This window comes from Glycine soja, chromosome 19 (genome assembly GCF_004193775.1).
Source record: "Glycine soja cultivar W05 chromosome 19, ASM419377v2, whole genome shotgun sequence".
NCBI lineage: Eukaryota > Viridiplantae > Streptophyta > Magnoliopsida > Fabales > Fabaceae > Glycine > Glycine soja.
In genome coordinates this window covers 15,674,695-15,689,481 of record NC_041020.1, presented here as the reverse complement: position 1 = coordinate 15,689,481, position 14,787 = coordinate 15,674,695, and the positions used below count along the sequence as shown (strand labels likewise).

Sequence of the window (14,787 nt, the reverse complement as noted above, 5' to 3'; positions counted from 1 at the left end):
ACGTTTTTTTTTTTTTCTTTTTGCCCTTATTCTGAGTATTTTTCTTTGAAGCGAAGTAAAAGGTCCGATAAGTTAACTAATTTTTGTGATTGATCGGGAGATAAATGTATCGTGGGCCCCGTGGCTCGTTCGGTGTAGAAAGTCGATCGAAAGTCGGTCCGTCCGGGCAGGCAGAAGGAATATAGTAATTGATTGTGCAATACTTATCAGGTGCGATCATACCAGCACTAATGCACCGGATCCCATCAGAACTCCGCAGTTAAGCGTGCTTGGGCGAGAGTAGTACTAGGATGGGTGACCTCCTGGGAAGTCCTCGTGTTGCACCTCTTTTTACGTTTTTTTTTTTTTCTTTTTGCCCTTATTCTGAGTATTTTTCTTTGAAGCGAAGTAAAAGGTCCGATAAGTTAACTAATTTTTGTGATTGATCGGGAGATAAATGTATCGTGGGCCCCGTGGCTCGTTCGGTGTAGAAAGTCGATCGAAAGTCGGTCCGTCCGGGCAGGCAGAAGGAATATAGTAATTGATTGTGCAATACTTATCAGGTGCGATCATACCAGCACTAATGCACCGGATCCCATCAGAACTCCGCAGTTAAGCGTGCTTGGGCGAGAGTAGTACTAGGATGGGTGACCTCCTGGGAAGTCCTCGTGTTGCACCTCTTTTTACGTTTTTTTTTTTTTCTTTTTGCCCTTATTCTGAGTATTTTTCTTTGAAGCGAAGTAAAAGGTCCGATAAGTTAACTAATTTTTGTGATTGATCGGGAGATAAATGTATCGTGGGCCCCGTGGCTCGTTCGGTGTAGAAAGTCGATCGAAAGTCGGTCCGTCCGGGCAGGCAGAAGGAATATAGTAATTGATTGTGCAATACTTATCAGGTGCGATCATACCAGCACTAATGCACCGGATCCCATCAGAACTCCGCAGTTAAGCGTGCTTGGGCGAGAGTAGTACTAGGATGGGTGACCTCCTGGGAAGTCCTCGTGTTGCACCTCTTTTTACGTTTTTTTTTTTTTCTTTTTGCCCTTATTCTGAGTATTTTTCTTTGAAGCGAAGTAAAAGGTCCGATAAGTTAACTAATTTTTGTGATTGATCGGGAGATAAATGTATCGTGGGCCCCGTGGCTCGTTCGGTGTAGAAAGTCGATCGAAAGTCGGTCCGTCCGGGCAGGCAGAAGGAATATAGTAATTGATTGTGCAATACTTATCAGGTGCGATCATACCAGCACTAATGCACCGGATCCCATCAGAACTCCGCAGTTAAGCGTGCTTGGGCGAGAGTAGTACTAGGATGGGTGACCTCCTGGGAAGTCCTCGTGTTGCACCTCTTTTTACGTTTTTTTTTTTTTCTTTTTGCCCTTATTCTGAGTATTTTTCTTTGAAGCGAAGTAAAAGGTCCGATAAGTTAACTAATTTTTGTGATTGATCGGGAGATAAATGTATCGTGGGCCCCGTGGCTCGTTCGGTGTAGAAAGTCGATCGAAAGTCGGTCCGTCCGGGCAGGCAGAAGGAATATAGTAATTGATTGTGCAATACTTATCAGGTGCGATCATACCAGCACTAATGCACCGGATCCCATCAGAACTCCGCAGTTAAGCGTGCTTGGGCGAGAGTAGTACTAGGATGGGTGACCTCCTGGGAAGTCCTCGTGTTGCACCTCTTTTTACGTTTTTTTTTTTTTCTTTTTGCCCTTATTCTGAGTATTTTTCTTTGAAGCGAAGTAAAAGGTCCGATAAGTTAACTAATTTTTGTGATTGATCGGGAGATAAATGTATCGTGGGCCCCGTGGCTCGTTCGGTGTAGAAAGTCGATCGAAAGTCGGTCCGTCCGGGCAGGCAGAAGGAATATAGTAATTGATTGTGCAATACTTATCAGGTGCGATCATACCAGCACTAATGCACCGGATCCCATCAGAACTCCGCAGTTAAGCGTGCTTGGGCGAGAGTAGTACTAGGATGGGTGACCTCCTGGGAAGTCCTCGTGTTGCACCTCTTTTTACGTTTTTTTTTTTTCTTTTTGCCCTTATTCTGAGTATTTTTCTTTGAAGCGAAGTAAAAGGTCCGATAAGTTAACTAATTTTTGTGATTGATCGGGAGATAAATGTATCGTGGGCCCCGTGGCTCGTTCGGTGTAGAAAGTCGATCGAAAGTCGGTCCGTCCGGGCAGGCAGAAGGAATATAGTAATTGATTGTGCAATACTTATCAGGTGCGATCATACCAGCACTAATGCACCGGATCCCATCAGAACTCCGCAGTTAAGCGTGCTTGGGCGAGAGTAGTACTAGGATGGGTGACCTCCTGGGAAGTCCTCGTGTTGCACCTCTTTTTACGTTTTTTTTTTTTTCTTTTTGCCCTTATTCTGAGTATTTTTCTTTGAAGCGAAGTAAAAGGTCCGATAAGTTAACTAATTTTTGTGATTGATCGGGAGATAAATGTATCGTGGGCCCCGTGGCTCGTTCGGTGTAGAAAGTCGATCGAAAGTCGGTCCGTCCGGGCAGGCAGAAGGAATATAGTAATTGATTGTGCAATACTTATCAGGTGCGATCATACCAGCACTAATGCACCGGATCCCATCAGAACTCCGCAGTTAAGCGTGCTTGGGCGAGAGTAGTACTAGGATGGGTGACCTCCTGGGAAGTCCTCGTGTTGCACCTCTTTTTACGTTTTTTTTTTTTCTTTTTGCCCTTATTCTGAGTATTTTTCTTTGAAGCGAAGTAAAAGGTCCGATAAGTTAACTAATTTTTGTGATTGATCGGGAGATAAATGTATCGTGGGCCCCGTGGCTCGTTCGGTGTAGAAAGTCGATCGAAAGTCGGTCCGTCCGGGCAGGCAGAAGGAATATAGTAATTGATTGTGCAATACTTATCAGGTGCGATCATACCAGCACTAATGCACCGGATCCCATCAGAACTCCGCAGTTAAGCGTGCTTGGGCGAGAGTAGTACTAGGATGGGTGACCTCCTGGGAAGTCCTCGTGTTGCACCTCTTTTTACGTTTTTTTTTTTTTCTTTTTGCCCTTATTCTGAGTATTTTTCTTTGAAGCGAAGTAAAAGGTCCGATAAGTTAACTAATTTTTGTGATTGATCGGGAGATAAATGTATCGTGGGCCCCGTGGCTCGTTCGGTGTAGAAAGTCGATCGAAAGTCGGTCCGTCCGGGCAGGCAGAAGGAATATAGTAATTGATTGTGCAATACTTATCAGGTGCGATCATACCAGCACTAATGCACCGGATCCCATCAGAACTCCGCAGTTAAGCGTGCTTGGGCGAGAGTAGTACTAGGATGGGTGACCTCCTGGGAAGTCCTCGTGTTGCACCTCTTTTTACGTTTTTTTTTTTTCTTTTTGCCCTTATTCTGAGTATTTTTCTTTGAAGCGAAGTAAAAGGTCCGATAAGTTAACTAATTTTTGTGATTGATCGGGAGATAAATGTATCGTGGGCCCCGTGGCTCGTTCGGTGTAGAAAGTCGATCGAAAGTCGGTCCGTCCGGGCAGGCAGAAGGAATATAGTAATTGATTGTGCAATACTTATCAGGTGCGATCATACCAGCACTAATGCACCGGATCCCATCAGAACTCCGCAGTTAAGCGTGCTTGGGCGAGAGTAGTACTAGGATGGGTGACCTCCTGGGAAGTCCTCGTGTTGCACCTCTTTTTACGTTTTTTTTTTTTTCTTTTTGCCCTTATTCTGAGTATTTTTCTTTGAAGCGAAGTAAAAGGTCCGATAAGTTAACTAATTTTTGTGATTGATCGGGAGATAAATGTATCGTGGGCCCCGTGGCTCGTTCGGTGTAGAAAGTCGATCGAAAGTCGGTCCGTCCGGGCAGGCAGAAGGAATATAGTAATTGATTGTGCAATACTTATCAGGTGCGATCATACCAGCACTAATGCACCGGATCCCATCAGAACTCCGCAGTTAAGCGTGCTTGGGCGAGAGTAGTACTAGGATGGGTGACCTCCTGGGAAGTCCTCGTGTTGCACCTCTTTTTACGTTTTTTTTTTTTTCTTTTTGCCCTTATTCTGAGTATTTTTCTTTGAAGCGAAGTAAAAGGTCCGATAAGTTAACTAATTTTTGTGATTGATCGGGAGATAAATGTATCGTGGGCCCCGTGGCTCGTTCGGTGTAGAAAGTCGATCGAAAGTCGGTCCGTCCGGGCAGGCAGAAGGAATATAGTAATTGATTGTGCAATACTTATCAGGTGCGATCATACCAGCACTAATGCACCGGATCCCATCAGAACTCCGCAGTTAAGCGTGCTTGGGCGAGAGTAGTACTAGGATGGGTGACCTCCTGGGAAGTCCTCGTGTTGCACCTCTTTTTACGTTTTTTTTTTTTCTTTTTGCCCTTATTCTGAGTATTTTTCTTTGAAGCGAAGTAAAAGGTCCGATAAGTTAACTAATTTTTGTGATTGATCGGGAGATAAATGTATCGTGGGCCCCGTGGCTCGTTCGGTGTAGAAAGTCGATCGAAAGTCGGTCCGTCCGGGCAGGCAGAAGGAATATAGTAATTGATTGTGCAATACTTATCAGGTGCGATCATACCAGCACTAATGCACCGGATCCCATCAGAACTCCGCAGTTAAGCGTGCTTGGGCGAGAGTAGTACTAGGATGGGTGACCTCCTGGGAAGTCCTCGTGTTGCACCTCTTTTTACGTTTTTTTTTTTTTCTTTTTGCCCTTATTCTGAGTATTTTTCTTTGAAGCGAAGTAAAAGGTCCGATAAGTTAACTAATTTTTGTGATTGATCGGGAGATAAATGTATCGTGGGCCCCGTGGCTCGTTCGGTGTAGAAAGTCGATCGAAAGTCGGTCCGTCCGGGCAGGCAGAAGGAATATAGTAATTGATTGTGCAATACTTATCAGGTGCGATCATACCAGCACTAATGCACCGGATCCCATCAGAACTCCGCAGTTAAGCGTGCTTGGGCGAGAGTAGTACTAGGATGGGTGACCTCCTGGGAAGTCCTCGTGTTGCACCTCTTTTTACGTTTTTTTTTTTTTCTTTTTGCCCTTATTCTGAGTATTTTTCTTTGAAGCGAAGTAAAAGGTCCGATAAGTTAACTAATTTTTGTGATTGATCGGGAGATAAATGTATCGTGGGCCCCGTGGCTCGTTCGGTGTAGAAAGTCGATCGAAAGTCGGTCCGTCCGGGCAGGCAGAAGGAATATAGTAATTGATTGTGCAATACTTATCAGGTGCGATCATACCAGCACTAATGCACCGGATCCCATCAGAACTCCGCAGTTAAGCGTGCTTGGGCGAGAGTAGTACTAGGATGGGTGACCTCCTGGGAAGTCCTCGTGTTGCACCTCTTTTTACGTTTTTTTTTTTTTCTTTTTGCCCTTATTCTGAGTATTTTTCTTTGAAGCGAAGTAAAAGGTCCGATAAGTTAACTAATTTTTGTGATTGATCGGGAGATAAATGTATCGTGGGCCCCGTGGCTCGTTCGGTGTAGAAAGTCGATCGAAAGTCGGTCCGTCCGGGCAGGCAGAAGGAATATAGTAATTGATTGTGCAATACTTATCAGGTGCGATCATACCAGCACTAATGCACCGGATCCCATCAGAACTCCGCAGTTAAGCGTGCTTGGGCGAGAGTAGTACTAGGATGGGTGACCTCCTGGGAAGTCCTCGTGTTGCACCTCTTTTTACGTTTTTTTTTTTTCTTTTTGCCCTTATTCTGAGTATTTTTCTTTGAAGCGAAGTAAAAGGTCCGATAAGTTAACTAATTTTTGTGATTGATCGGGAGATAAATGTATCGTGGGCCCCGTGGCTCGTTCGGTGTAGAAAGTCGATCGAAAGTCGGTCCGTCCGGGCAGGCAGAAGGAATATAGTAATTGATTGTGCAATACTTATCAGGTGCGATCATACCAGCACTAATGCACCGGATCCCATCAGAACTCCGCAGTTAAGCGTGCTTGGGCGAGAGTAGTACTAGGATGGGTGACCTCCTGGGAAGTCCTCGTGTTGCACCTCTTTTTACGTTTTTTTTTTTTCTTTTTGCCCTTATTCTGAGTATTTTTCTTTGAAGCGAAGTAAAAGGTCCGATAAGTTAACTAATTTTTGTGATTGATCGGGAGATAAATGTATCGTGGGCCCCGTGGCTCGTTCGGTGTAGAAAGTCGATCGAAAGTCGGTCCGTCCGGGCAGGCAGAAGGAATATAGTAATTGATTGTGCAATACTTATCAGGTGCGATCATACCAGCACTAATGCACCGGATCCCATCAGAACTCCGCAGTTAAGCGTGCTTGGGCGAGAGTAGTACTAGGATGGGTGACCTCCTGGGAAGTCCTCGTGTTGCACCTCTTTTTACGTTTTTTTTTTTTTCTTTTTGCCCTTATTCTGAGTATTTTTCTTTGAAGCGAAGTAAAAGGTCCGATAAGTTAACTAATTTTTGTGATTGATCGGGAGATAAATGTATCGTGGGCCCCGTGGCTCGTTCGGTGTAGAAAGTCGATCGAAAGTCGGTCCGTCCGGGCAGGCAGAAGGAATATAGTAATTGATTGTGCAATACTTATCAGGTGCGATCATACCAGCACTAATGCACCGGATCCCATCAGAACTCCGCAGTTAAGCGTGCTTGGGCGAGAGTAGTACTAGGATGGGTGACCTCCTGGGAAGTCCTCGTGTTGCACCTCTTTTTACGTTTTTTTTTTTTTCTTTTTGCCCTTATTCTGAGTATTTTTCTTTGAAGCGAAGTAAAAGGTCCGATAAGTTAACTAATTTTTGTGATTGATCGGGAGATAAATGTATCGTGGGCCCCGTGGCTCGTTCGGTGTAGAAAGTCGATCGAAAGTCGGTCCGTCCGGGCAGGCAGAAGGAATATAGTAATTGATTGTGCAATACTTATCAGGTGCGATCATACCAGCACTAATGCACCGGATCCCATCAGAACTCCGCAGTTAAGCGTGCTTGGGCGAGAGTAGTACTAGGATGGGTGACCTCCTGGGAAGTCCTCGTGTTGCACCTCTTTTTACGTTTTTTTTTTTTTCTTTTTGCCCTTATTCTGAGTATTTTTCTTTGAAGCGAAGTAAAAGGTCCGATAAGTTAACTAATTTTTGTGATTGATCGGGAGATAAATGTATCGTGGGCCCCGTGGCTCGTTCGGTGTAGAAAGTCGATCGAAAGTCGGTCCGTCCGGGCAGGCAGAAGGAATATAGTAATTGATTGTGCAATACTTATCAGGTGCGATCATACCAGCACTAATGCACCGGATCCCATCAGAACTCCGCAGTTAAGCGTGCTTGGGCGAGAGTAGTACTAGGATGGGTGACCTCCTGGGAAGTCCTCGTGTTGCACCTCTTTTTACGTTTTTTTTTTTTTCTTTTTGCCCTTATTCTGAGTATTTTTCTTTGAAGCGAAGTAAAAGGTCCGATAAGTTAACTAATTTTTGTGATTGATCGGGAGATAAATGTATCGTGGGCCCCGTGGCTCGTTCGGTGTAGAAAGTCGATCGAAAGTCGGTCCGTCCGGGCAGGCAGAAGGAATATAGTAATTGATTGTGCAATACTTATCAGGTGCGATCATACCAGCACTAATGCACCGGATCCCATCAGAACTCCGCAGTTAAGCGTGCTTGGGCGAGAGTAGTACTAGGATGGGTGACCTCCTGGGAAGTCCTCGTGTTGCACCTCTTTTTACGTTTTTTTTTTTTTCTTTTTGCCCTTATTCTGAGTATTTTTCTTTGAAGCGAAGTAAAAGGTCCGATAAGTTAACTAATTTTTGTGATTGATCGGGAGATAAATGTATCGTGGGCCCCGTGGCTCGTTCGGTGTAGAAAGTCGATCGAAAGTCGGTCCGTCCGGGCAGGCAGAAGGAATATAGTAATTGATTGTGCAATACTTATCAGGTGCGATCATACCAGCACTAATGCACCGGATCCCATCAGAACTCCGCAGTTAAGCGTGCTTGGGCGAGAGTAGTACTAGGATGGGTGACCTCCTGGGAAGTCCTCGTGTTGCACCTCTTTTTACGTTTTTTTTTTTTTCTTTTTGCCCTTATTCTGAGTATTTTTCTTTGAAGCGAAGTAAAAGGTCCGATAAGTTAACTAATTTTTGTGATTGATCGGGAGATAAATGTATCGTGGGCCCCGTGGCTCGTTCGGTGTAGAAAGTCGATCGAAAGTCGGTCCGTCCGGGCAGGCAGAAGGAATATAGTAATTGATTGTGCAATACTTATCAGGTGCGATCATACCAGCACTAATGCACCGGATCCCATCAGAACTCCGCAGTTAAGCGTGCTTGGGCGAGAGTAGTACTAGGATGGGTGACCTCCTGGGAAGTCCTCGTGTTGCACCTCTTTTTACGTTTTTTTTTTTTTCTTTTTGCCCTTATTCTGAGTATTTTTCTTTGAAGCGAAGTAAAAGGTCCGATAAGTTAACTAATTTTTGTGATTGATCGGGAGATAAATGTATCGTGGGCCCCGTGGCTCGTTCGGTGTAGAAAGTCGATCGAAAGTCGGTCCGTCCGGGCAGGCAGAAGGAATATAGTAATTGATTGTGCAATACTTATCAGGTGCGATCATACCAGCACTAATGCACCGGATCCCATCAGAACTCCGCAGTTAAGCGTGCTTGGGCGAGAGTAGTACTAGGATGGGTGACCTCCTGGGAAGTCCTCGTGTTGCACCTCTTTTTACGTTTTTTTTTTTTTCTTTTTGCCCTTATTCTGAGTATTTTTCTTTGAAGCGAAGTAAAAGGTCCGATAAGTTAACTAATTTTTGTGATTGATCGGGAGATAAATGTATCGTGGGCCCCGTGGCTCGTTCGGTGTAGAAAGTCGATCGAAAGTCGGTCCGTCCGGGCAGGCAGAAGGAATATAGTAATTGATTGTGCAATACTTATCAGGTGCGATCATACCAGCACTAATGCACCGGATCCCATCAGAACTCCGCAGTTAAGCGTGCTTGGGCGAGAGTAGTACTAGGATGGGTGACCTCCTGGGAAGTCCTCGTGTTGCACCTCTTTTTACGTTTTTTTTTTTTTCTTTTTGCCCTTATTCTGAGTATTTTTCTTTGAAGCGAAGTAAAAGGTCCGATAAGTTAACTAATTTTTGTGATTGATCGGGAGATAAATGTATCGTGGGCCCCGTGGCTCGTTCGGTGTAGAAAGTCGATCGAAAGTCGGTCCGTCCGGGCAGGCAGAAGGAATATAGTAATTGATTGTGCAATACTTATCAGGTGCGATCATACCAGCACTAATGCACCGGATCCCATCAGAACTCCGCAGTTAAGCGTGCTTGGGCGAGAGTAGTACTAGGATGGGTGACCTCCTGGGAAGTCCTCGTGTTGCACCTCTTTTTACGTTTTTTTTTTTTCTTTTTGCCCTTATTCTGAGTATTTTTCTTTGAAGCGAAGTAAAAGGTCCGATAAGTTAACTAATTTTTGTGATTGATCGGGAGATAAATGTATCGTGGGCCCCGTGGCTCGTTCGGTGTAGAAAGTCGATCGAAAGTCGGTCCGTCCGGGCAGGCAGAAGGAATATAGTAATTGATTGTGCAATACTTATCAGGTGCGATCATACCAGCACTAATGCACCGGATCCCATCAGAACTCCGCAGTTAAGCGTGCTTGGGCGAGAGTAGTACTAGGATGGGTGACCTCCTGGGAAGTCCTCGTGTTGCACCTCTTTTTACGTTTTTTTTTTTTCTTTTTGCCCTTATTCTGAGTATTTTTCTTTGAAGCGAAGTAAAAGGTCCGATAAGTTAACTAATTTTTGTGATTGATCGGGAGATAAATGTATCGTGGGCCCCGTGGCTCGTTCGGTGTAGAAAGTCGATCGAAAGTCGGTCCGTCCGGGCAGGCAGAAGGAATATAGTAATTGATTGTGCAATACTTATCAGGTGCGATCATACCAGCACTAATGCACCGGATCCCATCAGAACTCCGCAGTTAAGCGTGCTTGGGCGAGAGTAGTACTAGGATGGGTGACCTCCTGGGAAGTCCTCGTGTTGCACCTCTTTTTACGTTTTTTTTTTTTCTTTTTGCCCTTATTCTGAGTATTTTTCTTTGAAGCGAAGTAAAAGGTCCGATAAGTTAACTAATTTTTGTGATTGATCGGGAGATAAATGTATCGTGGGCCCCGTGGCTCGTTCGGTGTAGAAAGTCGATCGAAAGTCGGTCCGTCCGGGCAGGCAGAAGGAATATAGTAATTGATTGTGCAATACTTATCAGGTGCGATCATACCAGCACTAATGCACCGGATCCCATCAGAACTCCGCAGTTAAGCGTGCTTGGGCGAGAGTAGTACTAGGATGGGTGACCTCCTGGGAAGTCCTCGTGTTGCACCTCTTTTTACGTTTTTTTTTTTTTCTTTTTGCCCTTATTCTGAGTATTTTTCTTTGAAGCGAAGTAAAAGGTCCGATAAGTTAACTAATTTTTGTGATTGATCGGGAGATAAATGTATCGTGGGCCCCGTGGCTCGTTCGGTGTAGAAAGTCGATCGAAAGTCGGTCCGTCCGGGCAGGCAGAAGGAATATAGTAATTGATTGTGCAATACTTATCAGGTGCGATCATACCAGCACTAATGCACCGGATCCCATCAGAACTCCGCAGTTAAGCGTGCTTGGGCGAGAGTAGTACTAGGATGGGTGACCTCCTGGGAAGTCCTCGTGTTGCACCTCTTTTTACGTTTTTTTTTTTTTCTTTTTGCCCTTATTCTGAGTATTTTTCTTTGAAGCGAAGTAAAAGGTCCGATAAGTTAACTAATTTTTGTGATTGATCGGGAGATAAATGTATCGTGGGCCCCGTGGCTCGTTCGGTGTAGAAAGTCGATCGAAAGTCGGTCCGTCCGGGCAGGCAGAAGGAATATAGTAATTGATTGTGCAATACTTATCAGGTGCGATCATACCAGCACTAATGCACCGGATCCCATCAGAACTCCGCAGTTAAGCGTGCTTGGGCGAGAGTAGTACTAGGATGGGTGACCTCCTGGGAAGTCCTCGTGTTGCACCTCTTTTTACGTTTTTTTTTTTTTCTTTTTGCCCTTATTCTGAGTATTTTTCTTTGAAGCGAAGTAAAAGGTCCGATAAGTTAACTAATTTTTGTGATTGATCGGGAGATAAATGTATCGTGGGCCCCGTGGCTCGTTCGGTGTAGAAAGTCGATCGAAAGTCGGTCCGTCCGGGCAGGCAGAAGGAATATAGTAATTGATTGTGCAATACTTATCAGGTGCGATCATACCAGCACTAATGCACCGGATCCCATCAGAACTCCGCAGTTAAGCGTGCTTGGGCGAGAGTAGTACTAGGATGGGTGACCTCCTGGGAAGTCCTCGTGTTGCACCTCTTTTTACGTTTTTTTTTTTTTCTTTTTGCCCTTATTCTGAGTATTTTTCTTTGAAGCGAAGTAAAAGGTCCGATAAGTTAACTAATTTTTGTGATTGATCGGGAGATAAATGTATCGTGGGCCCCGTGGCTCGTTCGGTGTAGAAAGTCGATCGAAAGTCGGTCCGTCCGGGCAGGCAGAAGGAATATAGTAATTGATTGTGCAATACTTATCAGGTGCGATCATACCAGCACTAATGCACCGGATCCCATCAGAACTCCGCAGTTAAGCGTGCTTGGGCGAGAGTAGTACTAGGATGGGTGACCTCCTGGGAAGTCCTCGTGTTGCACCTCTTTTTACGTTTTTTTTTTTTTCTTTTTGCCCTTATTCTGAGTATTTTTCTTTGAAGCGAAGTAAAAGGTCCGATAAGTTAACTAATTTTTGTGATTGATCGGGAGATAAATGTATCGTGGGCCCCGTGGCTCGTTCGGTGTAGAAAGTCGATCGAAAGTCGGTCCGTCCGGGCAGGCAGAAGGAATATAGTAATTGATTGTGCAATACTTATCAGGTGCGATCATACCAGCACTAATGCACCGGATCCCATCAGAACTCCGCAGTTAAGCGTGCTTGGGCGAGAGTAGTACTAGGATGGGTGACCTCCTGGGAAGTCCTCGTGTTGCACCTCTTTTTACGTTTTTTTTTTTTTCTTTTTGCCCTTATTCTGAGTATTTTTCTTTGAAGCGAAGTAAAAGGTCCGATAAGTTAACTAATTTTTGTGATTGATCGGGAGATAAATGTATCGTGGGCCCCGTGGCTCGTTCGGTGTAGAAAGTCGATCGAAAGTCGGTCCGTCCGGGCAGGCAGAAGGAATATAGTAATTGATTGTGCAATACTTATCAGGTGCGATCATACCAGCACTAATGCACCGGATCCCATCAGAACTCCGCAGTTAAGCGTTGGCGAGAGTACTAGGATGGGTGACCTCCTGGGAAGTCCTCGTGTTGCACCTCTTTTTACGTTTTTTTTTTTTTCTTTTTGCCCTTATTCTGAGTATTTTTCTTTGAAGCGAAGTAAAAGGTCCGATAAGTTAACTAATTTTTGTGATTGATCGGGAGATAAATGTATCGTGGGCCCCGTGGCTCGTTCGGTGTAGAAAGTCGATCGAAAGTCGGTCCGTCCGGGCAGGCAGAAGGAATATAGTAATTGATTGTGCAATACTTATCAGGTGCGATCATACCAGCACTAATGCACCGGATCCCATCAGAACTCCGCAGTTAAGCGTGCTTGGGCGAGAGTAGTACTAGGATGGGTGACCTCCTGGGAAGTCCTCGTGTTGCACCTCTTTTTACGTTTTTTTTTTTTTCTTTTTGCCCTTATTCTGAGTATTTTTCTTTGAAGCGAAGTAAAAGGTCCGATAAGTTAACTAATTTTTGTGATTGATCGGGAGATAAATGTATCGTGGGCCCCGTGGCTCGTTCGGTGTAGAAAGTCGATCGAAAGTCGGTCCGTCCGGGCAGGCAGAAGGAATATAGTAATTGATTGTGCAATACTTATCAGGTGCGATCATACCAGCACTAATGCACCGGATCCCATCAGAACTCCGCAGTTAAGCGTGCTTGGGCGAGAGTAGTACTAGGATGGGTGACCTCCTGGGAAGTCCTCGTGTTGCACCTCTTTTTACGTTTTTTTTTTTTTCTTTTTGCCCTTATTCTGAGTATTTTTCTTTGAAGCGAAGTAAAAGGTCCGATAAGTTAACTAATTTTTGTGATTGATCGGGAGATAAATGTATCGTGGGCCCCGTGGCTCGTTCGGTGTAGAAAGTCGATCGAAAGTCGGTCCGTCCGGGCAGGCAGAAGGAATATAGTAATTGATTGTGCAATACTTATCAGGTGCGATCATACCAGCACTAATGCACCGGATCCCATCAGAACTCCGCAGTTAAGCGTGCTTGGGCGAGAGTAGTACTAGGATGGGTGACCTCCTGGGAAGTCCTCGTGTTGCACCTCTTTTTACGTTTTTTTTTTTTTCTTTTTGCCCTTATTCTGAGTATTTTTCTTTGAAGCGAAGTAAAAGGTCCGATAAGTTAACTAATTTTTGTGATTGATCGGGAGATAAATGTATCGTGGGCCCCGTGGCTCGTTCGGTGTAGAAAGTCGATCGAAAGTCGGTCCGTCCGGGCAGGCAGAAGGAATATAGTAATTGATTGTGCAATACTTATCAGGTGCGATCATACCAGCACTAATGCACCGGATCCCATCAGAACTCCGCAGTTAAGCGTGCTTGGGCGAGAGTAGTACTAGGATGGGTGACCTCCTGGGAAGTCCTCGTGTTGCACCTCTTTTTACGTTTTTTTTTTTTTCTTTTTGCCCTTATTCTGAGTATTTTTCTTTGAAGCGAAGTAAAAGGTCCGATAAGTTAACTAATTTTTGTGATTGATCGGGAGATAAATGTATCGTGGGCCCCGTGGCTCGTTCGGTGTAGAAAGTCGATCGAAAGTCGGTCCGTCCGGGCAGGCAGAAGGAATATAGTAATTGATTGTGCAATACTTATCAGGTGCGATCATACCAGCACTAATGCACCGGATCCCATCAGAACTCCGCAGTTAAGCGTGCTTGGGCGAGAGTAGTACTAGGATGGGTGACCTCCTGGGAAGTCCTCGTGTTGCACCTCTTTTTACGTTTTTTTTTTTTCTTTTTGCCCTTATTCTGAGTATTTTTCTTTGAAGCGAAGTAAAAGGTCCGATAAGTTAACTAATTTTTGTGATTGATCGGGAGATAAATGTATCGTGGGCCCCGTGGCTCGTTCGGTGTAGAAAGTCGATCGAAAGTCGGTCCGTCCGGGCAGGCAGAAGGAATATAGTAATTGATTGTGCAATACTTATCAGGTGCGATCATACCAGCACTAATGCACCGGATCCCATCAGAACTCCGCAGTTAAGCGTGCTTGGGCGAGAGTAGTACTAGGATGGGTGACCTCCTGGGAAGTCCTCGTGTTGCACCTCTTTTTACGTTTTTTTTTTTTTCTTTTTGCCCTTATTCTGAGTATTTTTCTTTGAAGCGAAGTAAAAGGTCCGATAAGTTAACTAATTTTTGTGATTGATCGGGAGATAAATGTATCGTGGGCCCCGTGGCTCGTTCGGTGTAGAAAGTCGATCGAAAGTCGGTCCGTCCGGGCAGGCAGAAGGAATATAGTAATTGATTGTGCAATACTTATCAGGTGCGATCATACCAGCACTAATGCACCGGATCCCATCAGAACTCCGCAGTTAAGCGTGCTTGGGCGAGAGTAGTACTAGGATGGGTGACCTCCTGGGAAGTCCTCGTGTTGCACCTCTTTTTACGTTTTTTTTTTTTTCTTTTTGCCCTTATTCTGAGTATTTTTCTTTGAAGCGAAGTAAAAGGTCCGATAAGTTAACTAATTTTTGTGATTGATCGGGAGATAAATGTATCGTGGGCCCCGTGGCTCGTTCGGTGTAGAAAGTCGATCGAAAGTCGGTCCGTCCGGGCAGCAGAAGGAATATAGTAATTGATTGTG

At 44.8% G+C, this 14,787-nt stretch overlaps 43 non-coding genes and 1 pseudogene across 43 annotated transcripts; all 44 read left to right on the top strand.

Annotated features, from left to right (window-relative positions):
- Nucleotides 1–208: 208 nt before the first annotated feature.
- LOC114401114 lies at nucleotides 209–327 on the top strand. The gene has a single exon (XR_003664225.1). It is a non-coding gene; the product is annotated as a 5S ribosomal RNA (ribosomal RNA).
- Nucleotides 328–540: 213 nt separating this feature from the next.
- Nucleotides 541–659, top strand: LOC114401113. The gene has a single exon (XR_003664224.1). It is a non-coding gene; the product is annotated as a 5S ribosomal RNA (ribosomal RNA).
- Nucleotides 660–872: 213 nt separating this feature from the next.
- LOC114401112 lies at nucleotides 873–991 on the top strand. The gene has a single exon (XR_003664223.1). It is a non-coding gene; the product is annotated as a 5S ribosomal RNA (ribosomal RNA).
- A 213-nt stretch (nucleotides 992–1,204) lies between these two features.
- On the top strand, nucleotides 1,205–1,323 carry LOC114401111. The gene has a single exon (XR_003664222.1). It is a non-coding gene; the product is annotated as a 5S ribosomal RNA (ribosomal RNA).
- Nucleotides 1,324–1,536: 213 nt separating this feature from the next.
- On the top strand, nucleotides 1,537–1,655 carry LOC114401110. Its single transcript, XR_003664221.1, has one exon. It is a non-coding gene; the product is annotated as a 5S ribosomal RNA (ribosomal RNA).
- A 213-nt stretch (nucleotides 1,656–1,868) lies between these two features.
- On the top strand, nucleotides 1,869–1,987 carry LOC114401109. The gene has a single exon (XR_003664220.1). It is a non-coding gene; the product is annotated as a 5S ribosomal RNA (ribosomal RNA).
- A 212-nt stretch (nucleotides 1,988–2,199) lies between these two features.
- On the top strand, nucleotides 2,200–2,318 carry LOC114401108. The gene has a single exon (XR_003664219.1). It is a non-coding gene; the product is annotated as a 5S ribosomal RNA (ribosomal RNA).
- Nucleotides 2,319–2,531: 213 nt separating this feature from the next.
- Nucleotides 2,532–2,650, top strand: LOC114401106. The gene has a single exon (XR_003664218.1). It is a non-coding gene; the product is annotated as a 5S ribosomal RNA (ribosomal RNA).
- Nucleotides 2,651–2,862: 212 nt separating this feature from the next.
- On the top strand, nucleotides 2,863–2,981 carry LOC114401104. The gene has a single exon (XR_003664216.1). It is a non-coding gene; the product is annotated as a 5S ribosomal RNA (ribosomal RNA).
- A 213-nt stretch (nucleotides 2,982–3,194) lies between these two features.
- On the top strand, nucleotides 3,195–3,313 carry LOC114401103. Its single transcript, XR_003664215.1, has one exon. It is a non-coding gene; the product is annotated as a 5S ribosomal RNA (ribosomal RNA).
- Nucleotides 3,314–3,525: 212 nt separating this feature from the next.
- LOC114401102 lies at nucleotides 3,526–3,644 on the top strand. Its single transcript, XR_003664214.1, has one exon. It is a non-coding gene; the product is annotated as a 5S ribosomal RNA (ribosomal RNA).
- Nucleotides 3,645–3,857: 213 nt separating this feature from the next.
- Nucleotides 3,858–3,976, top strand: LOC114401101. The gene has a single exon (XR_003664213.1). It is a non-coding gene; the product is annotated as a 5S ribosomal RNA (ribosomal RNA).
- Nucleotides 3,977–4,189: 213 nt separating this feature from the next.
- Nucleotides 4,190–4,308, top strand: LOC114401100. Its single transcript, XR_003664212.1, has one exon. It is a non-coding gene; the product is annotated as a 5S ribosomal RNA (ribosomal RNA).
- Nucleotides 4,309–4,520: 212 nt separating this feature from the next.
- Nucleotides 4,521–4,639, top strand: LOC114401099. Its single transcript, XR_003664211.1, has one exon. It is a non-coding gene; the product is annotated as a 5S ribosomal RNA (ribosomal RNA).
- Nucleotides 4,640–4,852: 213 nt separating this feature from the next.
- LOC114401098 lies at nucleotides 4,853–4,971 on the top strand. Its single transcript, XR_003664210.1, has one exon. It is a non-coding gene; the product is annotated as a 5S ribosomal RNA (ribosomal RNA).
- Nucleotides 4,972–5,184: 213 nt separating this feature from the next.
- LOC114401097 lies at nucleotides 5,185–5,303 on the top strand. Its single transcript, XR_003664209.1, has one exon. It is a non-coding gene; the product is annotated as a 5S ribosomal RNA (ribosomal RNA).
- A 213-nt stretch (nucleotides 5,304–5,516) lies between these two features.
- Nucleotides 5,517–5,635, top strand: LOC114401096. The gene has a single exon (XR_003664208.1). It is a non-coding gene; the product is annotated as a 5S ribosomal RNA (ribosomal RNA).
- A 212-nt stretch (nucleotides 5,636–5,847) lies between these two features.
- On the top strand, nucleotides 5,848–5,966 carry LOC114401095. The gene has a single exon (XR_003664207.1). It is a non-coding gene; the product is annotated as a 5S ribosomal RNA (ribosomal RNA).
- A 212-nt stretch (nucleotides 5,967–6,178) lies between these two features.
- Nucleotides 6,179–6,297, top strand: LOC114401093. The gene has a single exon (XR_003664205.1). It is a non-coding gene; the product is annotated as a 5S ribosomal RNA (ribosomal RNA).
- Nucleotides 6,298–6,510: 213 nt separating this feature from the next.
- On the top strand, nucleotides 6,511–6,629 carry LOC114401092. Its single transcript, XR_003664204.1, has one exon. It is a non-coding gene; the product is annotated as a 5S ribosomal RNA (ribosomal RNA).
- A 213-nt stretch (nucleotides 6,630–6,842) lies between these two features.
- Nucleotides 6,843–6,961, top strand: LOC114401090. The gene has a single exon (XR_003664203.1). It is a non-coding gene; the product is annotated as a 5S ribosomal RNA (ribosomal RNA).
- Nucleotides 6,962–7,174: 213 nt separating this feature from the next.
- Nucleotides 7,175–7,293, top strand: LOC114401081. Its single transcript, XR_003664194.1, has one exon. It is a non-coding gene; the product is annotated as a 5S ribosomal RNA (ribosomal RNA).
- A 213-nt stretch (nucleotides 7,294–7,506) lies between these two features.
- On the top strand, nucleotides 7,507–7,625 carry LOC114401069. Its single transcript, XR_003664184.1, has one exon. It is a non-coding gene; the product is annotated as a 5S ribosomal RNA (ribosomal RNA).
- Nucleotides 7,626–7,838: 213 nt separating this feature from the next.
- Nucleotides 7,839–7,957, top strand: LOC114401057. Its single transcript, XR_003664173.1, has one exon. It is a non-coding gene; the product is annotated as a 5S ribosomal RNA (ribosomal RNA).
- A 213-nt stretch (nucleotides 7,958–8,170) lies between these two features.
- On the top strand, nucleotides 8,171–8,289 carry LOC114401046. The gene has a single exon (XR_003664162.1). It is a non-coding gene; the product is annotated as a 5S ribosomal RNA (ribosomal RNA).
- A 213-nt stretch (nucleotides 8,290–8,502) lies between these two features.
- LOC114401035 lies at nucleotides 8,503–8,621 on the top strand. The gene has a single exon (XR_003664151.1). It is a non-coding gene; the product is annotated as a 5S ribosomal RNA (ribosomal RNA).
- Nucleotides 8,622–8,834: 213 nt separating this feature from the next.
- Nucleotides 8,835–8,953, top strand: LOC114401023. The gene has a single exon (XR_003664140.1). It is a non-coding gene; the product is annotated as a 5S ribosomal RNA (ribosomal RNA).
- Nucleotides 8,954–9,166: 213 nt separating this feature from the next.
- LOC114401012 lies at nucleotides 9,167–9,285 on the top strand. The gene has a single exon (XR_003664128.1). It is a non-coding gene; the product is annotated as a 5S ribosomal RNA (ribosomal RNA).
- Nucleotides 9,286–9,497: 212 nt separating this feature from the next.
- On the top strand, nucleotides 9,498–9,616 carry LOC114400999. Its single transcript, XR_003664116.1, has one exon. It is a non-coding gene; the product is annotated as a 5S ribosomal RNA (ribosomal RNA).
- Nucleotides 9,617–9,828: 212 nt separating this feature from the next.
- Nucleotides 9,829–9,947, top strand: LOC114400988. The gene has a single exon (XR_003664105.1). It is a non-coding gene; the product is annotated as a 5S ribosomal RNA (ribosomal RNA).
- A 212-nt stretch (nucleotides 9,948–10,159) lies between these two features.
- On the top strand, nucleotides 10,160–10,278 carry LOC114400976. Its single transcript, XR_003664095.1, has one exon. It is a non-coding gene; the product is annotated as a 5S ribosomal RNA (ribosomal RNA).
- Nucleotides 10,279–10,491: 213 nt separating this feature from the next.
- LOC114400964 lies at nucleotides 10,492–10,610 on the top strand. Its single transcript, XR_003664086.1, has one exon. It is a non-coding gene; the product is annotated as a 5S ribosomal RNA (ribosomal RNA).
- A 213-nt stretch (nucleotides 10,611–10,823) lies between these two features.
- On the top strand, nucleotides 10,824–10,942 carry LOC114400956. Its single transcript, XR_003664078.1, has one exon. It is a non-coding gene; the product is annotated as a 5S ribosomal RNA (ribosomal RNA).
- A 213-nt stretch (nucleotides 10,943–11,155) lies between these two features.
- On the top strand, nucleotides 11,156–11,274 carry LOC114400948. Its single transcript, XR_003664074.1, has one exon. It is a non-coding gene; the product is annotated as a 5S ribosomal RNA (ribosomal RNA).
- Nucleotides 11,275–11,487: 213 nt separating this feature from the next.
- On the top strand, nucleotides 11,488–11,606 carry LOC114400936. Its single transcript, XR_003664068.1, has one exon. It is a non-coding gene; the product is annotated as a 5S ribosomal RNA (ribosomal RNA).
- Nucleotides 11,607–11,819: 213 nt separating this feature from the next.
- LOC114400925 lies at nucleotides 11,820–11,938 on the top strand. Its single transcript, XR_003664057.1, has one exon. It is a non-coding gene; the product is annotated as a 5S ribosomal RNA (ribosomal RNA).
- A 213-nt stretch (nucleotides 11,939–12,151) lies between these two features.
- On the top strand, nucleotides 12,152–12,263 carry LOC114400946 (annotated as a pseudogene).
- A 213-nt stretch (nucleotides 12,264–12,476) lies between these two features.
- Nucleotides 12,477–12,595, top strand: LOC114400913. The gene has a single exon (XR_003664045.1). It is a non-coding gene; the product is annotated as a 5S ribosomal RNA (ribosomal RNA).
- Nucleotides 12,596–12,808: 213 nt separating this feature from the next.
- On the top strand, nucleotides 12,809–12,927 carry LOC114400901. The gene has a single exon (XR_003664034.1). It is a non-coding gene; the product is annotated as a 5S ribosomal RNA (ribosomal RNA).
- A 213-nt stretch (nucleotides 12,928–13,140) lies between these two features.
- LOC114401117 lies at nucleotides 13,141–13,259 on the top strand. The gene has a single exon (XR_003664228.1). It is a non-coding gene; the product is annotated as a 5S ribosomal RNA (ribosomal RNA).
- Nucleotides 13,260–13,472: 213 nt separating this feature from the next.
- Nucleotides 13,473–13,591, top strand: LOC114401105. Its single transcript, XR_003664217.1, has one exon. It is a non-coding gene; the product is annotated as a 5S ribosomal RNA (ribosomal RNA).
- Nucleotides 13,592–13,804: 213 nt separating this feature from the next.
- Nucleotides 13,805–13,923, top strand: LOC114401094. Its single transcript, XR_003664206.1, has one exon. It is a non-coding gene; the product is annotated as a 5S ribosomal RNA (ribosomal RNA).
- Nucleotides 13,924–14,135: 212 nt separating this feature from the next.
- On the top strand, nucleotides 14,136–14,254 carry LOC114401006. The gene has a single exon (XR_003664122.1). It is a non-coding gene; the product is annotated as a 5S ribosomal RNA (ribosomal RNA).
- Nucleotides 14,255–14,467: 213 nt separating this feature from the next.
- Nucleotides 14,468–14,586, top strand: LOC114400895. Its single transcript, XR_003664027.1, has one exon. It is a non-coding gene; the product is annotated as a 5S ribosomal RNA (ribosomal RNA).
- The last annotated feature ends 201 nt before the right edge of the window (nucleotides 14,587–14,787 follow it).